Source organism: Bos javanicus, chromosome 4 (assembly GCF_032452875.1).
Source record: "Bos javanicus breed banteng chromosome 4, ARS-OSU_banteng_1.0, whole genome shotgun sequence".
Taxonomy (NCBI): domain Eukaryota; kingdom Metazoa; phylum Chordata; class Mammalia; order Artiodactyla; family Bovidae; genus Bos; species Bos javanicus.
In genome coordinates this window covers 113,292,079-113,301,983 of record NC_083871.1, presented here as the reverse complement: position 1 = coordinate 113,301,983, position 9,905 = coordinate 113,292,079, and the positions used below count along the sequence as shown (strand labels likewise).

At 43.7% G+C, this 9,905-nt stretch overlaps 1 protein-coding gene and 2 non-coding genes across 4 annotated transcripts in view; 2 read left to right on the top strand and 1 right to left on the bottom strand.

Moving 5' to 3' along the window:
• Positions 1-13: 13 nt before the first annotated feature.
• ZNF746 (zinc finger protein 746) overlaps positions 14-9,905 on the top strand; it is a 78,714-nt gene continuing 68,822 nt past the window's right edge. Inside the window, exons 1-2 of one of the 2 annotated variants that reach the window (XM_061415061.1) lie at positions 14-178; positions 455-1,129. The gene's annotated coding sequence lies outside the window, so the exon portion shown is untranslated. Of the gene's footprint in view, positions 179-420; positions 1,130-9,905 lie in introns of those variants that run through there. The other variant, XM_061415063.1, reaches the window with a different exon arrangement.
• On the bottom strand, positions 5,362-5,433 carry TRNAC-GCA (transfer RNA cysteine (anticodon GCA)). Its single transcript has one exon. It is a non-coding gene; the product is annotated as a tRNA-Cys (tRNA).
• On the top strand, positions 9,154-9,225 carry TRNAC-GCA (transfer RNA cysteine (anticodon GCA)). The gene has a single exon. It is a non-coding gene; the product is annotated as a tRNA-Cys (tRNA).

The window sequence follows — 9,905 nt, the reverse complement described above, 5'->3', positions numbered from 1 at the left end:
TCCCCACTGGTTATGCCTAGACCCGGTGAAGCTTGCCAGGGGAGGGGCTTGGCGCCGGGATCGGCCTTGTGGCCAGCTCGCTGTGTGCTTGCCGGACTAAACCCGTGCATCCACACATCCATCCATCCATCCATCCTTTCTTGCATCCAACTTTTACTGAACGATTCCTATCCGCCAGGTGGGGATGCTCGGATTAAACGGGATCCGTCTCTGCCAAAGGACGCATCCCGCAAGCCGACCGTGACTAGGGAAGGGGTGGGGGAAGCGGACCCCGAGAGGGGCGGAGGGGGCTGCAGGCTGGACCCCGTGACTTGGGTGGTGGATGGGCCGGAGTGGCCGCCAGACCCCAGCGCGCGCTCAGGTCTGTCCCCCGGCTCCCGCGCTCACCCTCGCCTTGACCAGGGAGCCACCGTACCTGTGTGACTATTTGCTGCTCTGTTTTGTTGGTTTGTAGACGTTCCTGGCACGGAGTAGGCCCTCAGATAAATGTGCTGAATGAATGAAGCGCGAGCCCACCATTCTATGGTCAGAAAGGACGCAGAGAGGCTGGAGGAGAGTTGTGGACTCGGTGCGGGGGAGACGATCCCCGGCTGGGCCTCATCCCAGGTCTGGTGGACCCTTGTTAGAACAGCTTAGAGAAGGCGGGCTCGTGGGCTAAACCAGCGGTTTGCAGAGGCCGAGGAAGCCGGGGTCCAATAGGAGGCGACGCCTGCCGCCCGGAGAGCCTTTCCCCACGCCTGCGCCCCCGACAGTTCTCTTCCTCTGGACTCAGAGAAAGGGAATTTCTTGCCCAGAAATCCCAGTGTTGGTCCCTGTGGGTCTAACCTCCGTGGGTCTCCGCTGGCCTTGCTGCGGGTCACCTCCCAGAACTTTGGGGTACAATGTTGACCACCTTGGCCTGGCCTCCAAGGAAAGACTGCGTGGGTAGAACACCCCCAGTGACTGTCCAGCCCCTTCCTTGGACAAAGCCCCCTTCTCCACACCCAGGGAATCACTGACACAGGACCCATGTCTGTGAAGCCCACGGTCCTGAAGATCTGAAGATATCACAAGGTGTCAGGCGGTGGAAAAAGGCAGGTGCAAGTTCAACATCTGCTCTCAGGATTCCTCAAGGCCACAGTGCCCCTTGGTAAGTACCTTACCTGTGCTTGGTGCTTAGGGCCCTTCTTGCTGAGGTCAGCTTTCTCCTGGTAGGTATCCCTTCTCTCAGCTCATCCCACATGCCACCCTTAGTTTCAGAATCTGTAAACTTTAAAATCCCTTCACTTAAAAAAAAACAAAAGGAATATCTCTACCCAAGAAAGATATGTTTCCTTAAGCATGTACAGGCTTGGTACCTCTTTGATTCAACCTCCCCCTTACCTGACCAGGCTGGGGCCCCAACTGTAGACTCTGGGTCAACAATTGCTTGAAGCAATTCACCAACATCCTATGTGCTGAATGACCCTGTTGCCAAAAACCAATTTGCAAATGGCCAGTTCTCCCAGTGCCTGAGAAACCTCCTTCCTACCTTTAAATTGTAGTTGTACCTCCCACCCCATGCCGGCATCCTTGGCTTCTGTAACTGCCTTGTAAAATGATTGTGGAGAACTGTCCTAAATGTAGATCCGTGTTTATTTGGCAATTCTGCACACAAACAAAGGGGGGAATGCAAATGGAACACAATTTTTGAAGATTTTCAATAATTCAGATTGGTTTTTCAGCAACTCAATGTTCAGTGGTTTAACTTTCATGTACTTTGCTTTTGGCTCTCTGGTCATTCTGTGAATTGGCTTTTGGTGAACTAGCCAGCTACAGTTTCCCCAAATAATTTAGCTAGCTTCCTGTAGAGATGCTGTCTACTTCTCCTTGTGAAAACAGCCACAATCAATTTGAGTATTTAAATATTTTCTGATTTTTGTTATTTCCTTTTTTATCTATTAAAGTACTTTTTAGTTTCTGAATGTATGTCTTTAACGATGTTATATTTTTGTAACTGAGTTTTGCCTTGCATTAAAAAAATGGAGTATGTGATGCTCATATTTTTAAGGATTTTCTGATACATACTTTGTGTTCAAGTTATGCAATAAATGTTTCAAAGTATTCTATGTTTGCTTCAAAAGAGTACATATGTGTGTGTGTGTGTATGTGTGTGTGTAGAGATCAAGTTAGTTCTATTACATCAAGCTTGGGTTGTGTTATTTATGTCTTCTATATCTTTTTTTTTTTTTAACTTTTGATCTATTCGTTACTGAGAAAGATGTGTTAAAACCTCCTGTCAATCTTGTGCATTTGTCAATTTCTTCCTGTATTTCTGACAATTCTTGCTTTACATATTTCGAGACTGTGTTTACAAGTTTAGAATTGTATTTTCCTGGGAAAGTGTTTATTTTATTATTATGAATTAATTCTCTTTATCCTTAATAATACTTTTAATCTATACTCCATTTTGCCTGACTTAGTATTGCTACATTAGCTTTATTTTTGATAGTATTTGTTTAATATATCTTTTGCCGTCCTACTTTCAAACTTTCTGGATATTTATATTTCAGTTGTGTGTTTTATAAGAGCATGTAGCTACATTTTGTTGTTGTTGTATAATCCAATATGACAATCTCTATCTTAATTGCCAAGTAGTCTATTTACCTTTATTGTGTTTAGTAATACGTTTTACTTCATTTCTATCATCTTATTTCTTGCTTTCTATTGTGATTTTTTCTGTGCCTTTTCTACATTCTTTCCTTCTATTGGATTGATTAATTTTTCTTTACTCACCTTTTTTATTCTACTGATTTGAAATGTATGCCTTCCTTTTCTATGCTTTTAGAAGTTACTCTTTAAAATTCTTATACACATATTTGTTTTAATATAGTCTAATTATATTTTACAGTTCACTCTCCTTCTAAACAATAGAAGGACTTTAGTATATTAATTTGTATAATCTATGCTGTTTAGATTTACTACCATGGTTGCTAGTATCTTCATTCACTATTTTTTCTCTTCTTTTTCTTTTCTTCTGGGTTCTATGTTTTTCTTTCTGAAGTACAACTTTTCAAAGTTCTTATAGCAAAGATAGATATGTGAGAAGTAAAGGACTTCAGTTAAATACCTTATTATTCTCTCACTCTTTAATATCTGAGCTAAGTAGAGAATCCCCAGTTAGTTACTCTTATTGTTGTGCTTAGTCTTTACCACCCCATGGCCTGTAATCCCCAGGCTCCTGTGTCCATGGGATTTTCCATGCAAGAATACTGGAGTGGGTTGCATTTTCTCCTCTAGAGGATCTTCCTAACCCAGGGATTGAACCCACGTCTCCTGCGTCTCCTGCATTGGCAGGCAGATGCTTTGCCACTGAGCCTCTTGGGAAGCTCCAGTTACTTTTACACACTTAATATTTTGTTTCATTGTCTTCCAACGTTCATTGCTTCTGTTGAAAAGTCTGCTGTCAGTCTAATTATTAGTCCTTCTCACAAGAATTGTCTTCTCTGTCTGACTGCTTTTAAAATCATCCTTTGTCTGGGTATTATGAAGTTTCTCTGCAATGTACCTAGGTATGGATTTATTTTTATTTATCTTTCTTGGAACTCATGGTTCCTAAATCTGAGGCATTGTATTTTTGTACAAGTCTGGAAAATGTCAAACATTGTATCTTTTAATAGTGCCTCTCCTCCATTATTTTTTCTGTTTGTAGAATTCATATGTGATATTTGTTGGAACTTTCAATTTTATTCTCCACCTTTCTTAGCCACTCCTTTATGTTTTGCATTCTTTTAGACTTCTGTGCTTTGTTCTTGGTCATTTTTTCTAAGATTTCTATCCCATTTCATTCCCAGATTTCTCTTTTCTCTCTCTCTCTCTGTCTAAACTGCTCTAAACTATTAATTTCAATTATTGTATTTTTTATTTTAAATGAATGTCCATCTCATTAGAATCATCTATTCTCATATATTCAATTCCTTATATCTCCAATAACATTAACCATACTTAATTTATAATATCTGTTTGATAATTCTGCTATCTGACATTCTTTATTTGTCTAATGGTGTTCATTCATGGTAGATGGATTCCTCATATATTTTACTATTTTGAACTGTGAACTCATCTTAATCCAGGTTTCATCAGCAGAGTTCTGTGGGGCCTCTTGAAGGCATGCCCGTAAGAGTTTGTGTTTGCTCCTTCTGGGTACTCCAGAATCACTGTTAGCCTGAGTGCACGTTTAAGGTTAACTTTCAGCTTGGGAAGTGTCTGAAGCATGCAGCTACTGTAAATTCAAAGCCATAACATATGTGGGAGTAAATCTGTGGCTATGAATTCTCAGGGGAGATGCCTCCTTCCTGCTGAAGAGAGAAAGGCCCCTTGTCTTCTTTGTGCTGGTGTTTTCCTAGTCCACCCTTTCACTAATGGTGTGGCTAGAGGGGATAAAAACCTAATTTCCTGGACTGAAATGGCTATTAAGACTCAGGTAAGTAGGTTACATCACCACAACCATCACAGTCCTTCTTGGAGGGTTTTAGTTCACCCTCCACCCCCATTCCTAAGAGATCTTTACTGCTGTGAGAGCTCAGCAAGACCTATGAATGGATATTTGCTCTCTTTCACTTTACATTTCTGGACATTCTGAGGTAGGAGGAGTTTTAGAAGATCAAGTCTAGCATATTGCTGGTTACAGAAATCCTTTTCTTTTATTTTTTCCTTTTCTTTTAAATTAGCACCTTTCTTCATTTATCTAGTTATCCTTACATTCAACTGACCAGTTCTTCACTTGATTCCCTTGCTCACCACAGACAGTTCCTGCTGTGCTCTGTCTCTCCTGTGTCTGGCATCAAGTAGAACACAAATATGTCTTGAGTAAATGGATGATTCTATGAGAGCCATTGCTCTTATTTCTGTAAGCTTTGTGAGGATAGCGTGGGGGTCAAAGAGCCCATGCCACTACAGGGAAGATGGGTTAGGAGCAGTGGTGTGCTTGAGCCTACTTGCACCAGAGAGGCACTTCAGCATGTCTTCCCAATACCATGATCAGCGATCTTATGTTTGTGGCTTGACATTGGATTTGGTGAGATTATTTATACTGTGAAGTTGGAAAACACTGCAAATCAATGCTTCCCCTCCCCTCAAGAGCTGGTTGTTAAACACTTACCAACACAGCACTGACTTAGGGCAATGAAAACATGTAGAAACATGCCTATGTAGAACAAGACCAGTGGTAAGTGAAATAAAAAGTCATAGTTGGAGGAACGTATCACTCTAGAGTTGTGGTGTTCAGAGATAGGGTTTTAAGTTACCCCAGATTTGAGAAGACTTGGTATCCTGAGGCCCTGGATAGGGGAAAGAAGCCGAATCTTCAATACCAGCTCCAGCTAGCAAAAGTGAAGGACAGCAAGGGGGCACCTGGATTTGAACCAGGGACCTCTTGATCTGCAGTCAAATGCTCTACCCCTGAGCTATACCCCCTGATGTAAGTGGAAGCCTTAGTACTACCTTTTACCTGTGTAGCCATGCCCAACATCCCTATAAATTTTTGCCACAAGATGTTCACCAGGCTGGGCCTGCTCAAAGCTGCCAAACCAGCCTCACTATAATTTTACTCCCTTGATGCAAAACAAGCACCGGGTTCCCCCTCCCTGTAACCACCTCCCTGCTCTTTCTGGAAAAGCACTGACACTGGTGTTTATGGCAGGAGGGGCCTTCAGGGTCACCGGTCTATGCCCTTCACAATGGGCATCTGGACACAGAGATTCAGGATTACTGGTCTGCCCAAGCACACACAGCTCCTCACAGATAAACTCAGGACCTGAATCCACTTCTCCTGACTTTGGGTTCAGGACCTTATAACTAAGCCAGTGAGTCTCTTATCTTCCTCTTTTCCCTATCCTCTATCAGTCAAAAAATGTAAAGGCTACAGAAGAGGAGTGTTTTAATAGATTAATGATGAGTTGGGACCATCAGGGGAACTAGAGTGTGGGCCTAGCAGAGCACAAGGAAAAGCTAATGGGGACACCAGAATTTGACCTTGGGCATGCTGCACCCTTCGGGCCAGTCCTCAGATTTCCTGTGTTCAGGAAGCATCTTGGGAGCTTGTCAAACATGCAGATGTGATGTGGGGTTAGGAACAAGCTTCTTATTGAGGGTCTGGGGGATCCCACTTTGAGAAACACCTGTCACAGATCTATATCGGCTCCCTTGTGCGCCACCTGCAGGAAGACTTAGGTACTGAACCCCCAGGAAGGGATGGGTTAGGAATTCTAGCTCCTGCCCCAGGGTCAGACTGAGCTGGTGGGCAGAGGCAGGATGAAAACTAAGGACCACAATCAGATTGCTCATCCTCTGAACTCTGTTCTAGACCCCTGGTTCTTAACTGTAGGGTGCGTCAAAATCACTTGGAGGACTTGTTAAAACAGGGATGTTTGGGCTTCCCCCTGAAAGTTTTTAATTAACAAATTCTCAGGTAACGCTGATCCTGGGGGTCTGGGGCCATGCTTTAAGAACCACTGCTCTAGATCCACACATCTGTGACCAGGCCCTTTCACACTCGCAGCCACACCCAGGGCACCTGTTCACCCTTGCCTCATCTGAGTGTTTACTGAGCACTGGTGCCTCCTCCACTCCATCAAAGATCCATATCCTGAGACCCCCCCACTCTTTCCTCCCATTGCCTGCTGGGAGCCCCTGGGAGGGTCTTCTTTGTCATGGATTAGCTCTCTTCCCAGTTTACCATTCTGGAAACTAAATCTAAAGAAGCTTCTGCCAATACGGGGAAAACTCATTCAAGGGAGTCAAGGAGATCCAGCTCTTCTGTCCAGAGCAGCCCGATTCAAGCTGAAGATCCTCAGTCTGCCTCAGAAAAATTCAGCCCAGGGGGGTTGCATTGTGACTCCTATATTGCAGATGAGGAAACAGAGGACAGGAGAGTATCTTTGGCCCCACAAAGGCAAGTCGCTCAGGAGAGAAGGCGGCTCCAGATATCCCAGCGGAGTCATCCTTCAGCTTTGCACTTCCTTGTTTCTCTCTGGGTTCATCTCCCTTCTTTCTCCTTAATTCATTGAGGTTCTGATCCAGTTAATGCTCTTAGGTTTGGCACATCTGAAATGTCTTTCTTTTGTCCTCTTGCTTGAATGTCAGTTTACCTGGGTTCAGAATTCTAGATTGAGTCTACAGCTGTAGCACCCTGAACGCACCCAATCTTGTCAGAATTCTAGGTTGGAAGTTTTTTTTCTTTATACCTAAAAAATTTATTTTATAATACTATAAAGTATCAGTAAAGACAACTTTATTATTCAATTGCTCTTCTCACCAAAGTATCACATTAAAAATTTTTTTGAAATGTATGCACAGTTGGGTCTGGCCACACAGCTATTTAATTTTACTTATTTGTGCCTATATCTTCACTTACACAATTTAAAAAAATAACATTTTCCTAATTATGATAAATAATAATAAAGTGCTGTACTCAGTATGTCAGCAAATCTGGAAAACTCAGCAGTGGCCGCAAGACTAGAAAAGATCAGTTTTCATTCCAATCCCAAAGAAAGGCAGTGCTGAATAATGCTCAAATGACCGTACAATTGTGCTCATTTCACATGAAAGCAACTGCTACTGCTAAGTCACTTCATTTGTGTCCAACTCTGTGCAACCCCATAGACGGCAGCCCACCAGGCTCCCCCATCCCTGGGATTCTCCAGGCAAGAACACTGGAGTGGGTTGCCATTTCCTTCTCCAATGCATGAAAGGAAAAAGTGAAAGTGAAGTCGCTCAGTCATGTCCGACTCTTAGGGACCCCATGGACTGCAGCCTACCAGGCTCCTCTGTCCATGGGATTTTCCAGGCAAGAGTACTGGAGTGGGGTGCCATTGCCTTCTCCACATGAAAGCAAAGTAATGTTCAAAATTCTTCAAGCTAGGCTTCAGCAGTACATGAACTGAGAACTTCCAGATGTTGAAGCTGGATTTTGAAAAGGCAGAGGAACTAGAGATCAAATTGCCAACATGCATTGGATCATAGAAAAAGCAAGAGAATTCCCGAAGAACATCTACTTCTGCTTCTTTGACTACTCTAAAGCCTTTGACTGTTCGGATCACAACGAACTGTGGAAATTCTTAAAAAGATGTGAATACCAGACCACCTCACCTGTCTCCTGAGAAACCTGTAGGCAGGTCAAGAAGCAACAGTTAGAGTGAAAAAACTGGCTTAAAATTCAACATTCAAAAAAACTAAGATTTTGGCATCCAGTCCCATCACTTCAAGATAAATAGATGGGGGAAAAGTAGAAACAGTGACAGACTTTATCTCCTTGGGCTCCAAAATCACTGCAGATAGTGACTGTAGCCACAACATTAAAAGACACTTGGTCTTCGGAAGGAAAGCTGTGACAAACCTAGATGGCATATTAAAAAGCAGAATATGACTTTGCCGACAAAGGTCTGTATAGTTGAAGCTATGGTTTCTTCAGTAGTCATGTCTGGATGTGAGAGTCGGACCGTACAGAAGGCTGAGCACCAAAGAATTAATGGTGTTGAATTGTGATTGCTGGAGAAGACTCTTGAGAGTCCCTTGAACTGCAAGGAGATCAAACCAGTGAACCCTAAAGGAAATTAACCCTGAATATTCATTGAAACGACTGATGCTGAAGCTGAAACTCCAATACTTTGGCCACCTAATCCAAAGAGCTGACTCACTGGAAAAGACCTTGATGCCGAGAAAGATTGAGGAGAAGAGGAGAAGGGGATGACAGAGGATGAGATAGTTGGATGGCATCACTGACTCACTAGACATGAGTTTGAGCAAACTCGGGGAGATGGTGAAGGACAGGGAAGCCTGGTGTGCTACAATCTGTGTGGTCACAAAGAGTCGGACACAGCTTAGCAACTGAACAAGAACTATAATAAAGCCATAAAAAGGTATAAACCCACAGGACAAAAAGTATATAGATGAGATAATTAGTTTCACCTGGAAGGAAAAAACAAAACAGCTAATGTAGTCTGTCGAGAAATCATCCAAGAAGTAAGCACTTCTGTGGGAGGCGCAGGGGAGGTTGGAGACCAGAGGGTGTTACTGAGGGATGCAGTTCTACAGGTTCCCACTGGCTCTCAGAGAATGGATGGTAATTGCCATCTACTGCATACCTGGGTGTTATGACATCGTGAATTGGTGCTAGTTCAGAACCTAGAACAGCCTGGGGGTATAGCTCAGGGGTAGAGCATTTGACTGCAGATCAAGAGGTCCCCGGTTCAAATCCGGGTACCCCCTGCTGATTTTCTTTCCATCTGGAGACCACACACGTGGTCACTGTAGATTAGATCTGAGTACCACCAACCTTCACCTCCACCCAACCCCGCTTGTTGGGAGGCTTTTTAAATTAGGCTACTTTCCTCTAGGGGGGCTTAGCAAACAGAACATGGAAGGAGTAAGGAGAGGAGAGGAAAGGTAGGAAAGGTCATCTTCTGACTCAGGAAATGGTTGGAAGTTTTCCTCATCCAGCTTTAGAGGCTTTGTCTTGACCCTAAGAGCTGTGTGTGTTTGGTCACCTCTTCCAATTGCTGTTTATATTACTATTTCTCTTTTCAAGTGAGTTAGGAAGGTCCAAGGAGCCAACTGAATTAGCAGCTGTGCCCCACAGACTCTGGGGACGAATCTGAATACTTTTCTTTGAAAAACAACACATTCTCTGCTCTTCCTACCCGACCAGCACTATCTACCCGATCAGACACATTTGGGGGAGAGATGATACTGGATGATTCTCAAGCACATTTTGCCTGAACACGGGCTTCCCAGATGGTGCAAGTGATAAAAGAACCTGCCTGCCAATGCAGGAGACTAAGAGACGAAGGTTCAACCCCTGGGACGGAAAGATCCCCTGGAGGAGGGCATGGCAGCCCACTCCAGTATTCGTGCTTGGAGAATCCCATGGACAGAGGAGCCTGGCAGGC